We start from the raw sequence: 2,010 nt of genomic DNA on the forward strand, positions 1-2,010 counted from the left end.
TGGGTGGAGATGCCCTCACAAAGACCGACTGCGAAATCATTCAGAAAGACCTCAATCACATTATCGAATGGTCGGAAAAATGGCAAATGTCTTTTAATGTTGACAAATGCAAAGTCATGCACATTGGGTCCCAAAATAGTAACCACACATACATCATGAATGGGAGACCTCTGCAAGCGATGCAGGAGGAAAAGGATCTTGGAGTCACTATCAGCAGTGACCTGAAACACGCGAATCACTGTAAAAAAGCATACAACAAGGCCAACATTATGCTCGGGTTCATAGCGAGGAACTTCGAGTGTAAAACACCAGACGTGATGCTATCCTTGTATAATTCCATGGTAAGACCGCACCTCGAGTATGCAGTGCAGTTCTGGTCTCCCAATTACAGAAAGGACATTGCTTTACTGGAAAGGATTCAACGACGCGCCACAAAGATGATTCCAACCTTCAGGGCTCAACCGTACGAGGAACGACTCAAGCGACTCAATCTCTTTACATTGGAGAAAAGACGCCTACGAAGGGGTTATGATTCAAGTCTTCAAGTATCTAAAAAAGTTCAATAACGTCGATTACTCCAAATTCTTTGAACTGCAAACCAACTCAAGAACTAGAAATAACGGTTTACCCATTCAGTCGAGTCGATGTAACACAGACATTGGAAGGAGTTTCTTTTCAAACCGAGTCATCCGCCACTGGAACAATCTTACCTCTGAAGTAGTAAATGCGAATACCATCAACTCCTTCAAATATAGAATCAACCGTCATTTCGCTGCGTCAGGAGTAAACTGAATAACGAGGGGCTTCATCTGCTCCTCAATATCGAGGTGCTTTCATCTGCTCACCAAGCCCCAAGTGGCGGTCGAGCAGATTAAATCACCCAAGCGGGCGACCTCGTAATGAGCCAATAGGCTTTCTGTTGCCTGCATTTCCATGTTTCCATGTTTCTCCTTCATCTCACTCCTCTCCTTCTCCTTCCTCTCCCTCCCCTCCTTTTCTTTCCTCTCCCTCCCCTCCTTCTCCTTCCTCTCACTCCTCTCCTTCTCCTTCCTCTCCCTCCCCTCCTTCTCCCTCCTCTCATTCCTCTCCTTCTCCTTACTCTCCCTCCCCTCCTTCTCCTTCCTCTCCCTCCCCTCCTTCTCCTTCCTCTCCATCCCCTCCTTCTCCTTCCTCTCACTCCTCTCCTTCTCCTTCCTCTCCCTCCCCTCCTTCTTCTTTCTCTTCCTCCCCCCTTCTCCTTCCTCTCACTCCTCTCCTTCTCCTTCCTCTCCCTCCCCTCCTTCTCCTTCCTCTCACTCCTCTCCTTCTCCTTCCTCTCCCTCCCCTCCTTCTCCTTCCTCTCCCTCCCCTCCTTCTCCTTCCTCTCACTCCTCTCCTTCTCCTTCCTCTCCCTCACATCCTTCTCCTTCCTCTCCCTCCTCTCCATCTCCATCCTCTCCCTCCCTCCTTCTCCTTCCTCTGCGTCCCCTCCTTCTCCTTCCTCTCCCTCCCGTCCTTCTCCTTCCTCTCCCTCCCCTCCTTCTCCTTCCTCTCACTCCTCTCCTTCTCCTTCCTCTCCCTCCCCTCCTTCTCCTTTCTCCCCCTCCCCCCCTTCTCTTACCTCTCCTCCCATTACTGCACTCTACGGGCATCGGAGCCAATCTGATCGCGTGGATAAGAGATTGGCTCACTGACAGAAAACAACGAGTACTACTCAACGGACAGCCTTCCGATTGGCTTCCAGTCACTAGTGGAGTGCCTCAAGGGTCAGTGCTGGGACCCATCCTCTTTATCATATATATCAATGACCTAGAATTAGGATTGAAATTCACAATATCAAAATTTGCAGATGACACCAAGGTGGGTGGAGAAGCCTTCACAAAGACCGACTGCATAATCATTCAGAAAGACCTCAATCACGTTATCGGAAAAAAGGCAAATGTCATTTAATGTTGACAATGGCAAAGTCATGCACATTGGGTCCCAAAATAGTAGCCACACATACATCATGAATGGGAGACCTCTGCAGGC

This window comes from Eriocheir sinensis, chromosome 50 (genome assembly GCF_024679095.1).
Source record: "Eriocheir sinensis breed Jianghai 21 chromosome 50, ASM2467909v1, whole genome shotgun sequence".
Lineage (NCBI taxonomy): Eukaryota > Metazoa > Arthropoda > Malacostraca > Decapoda > Varunidae > Eriocheir > Eriocheir sinensis.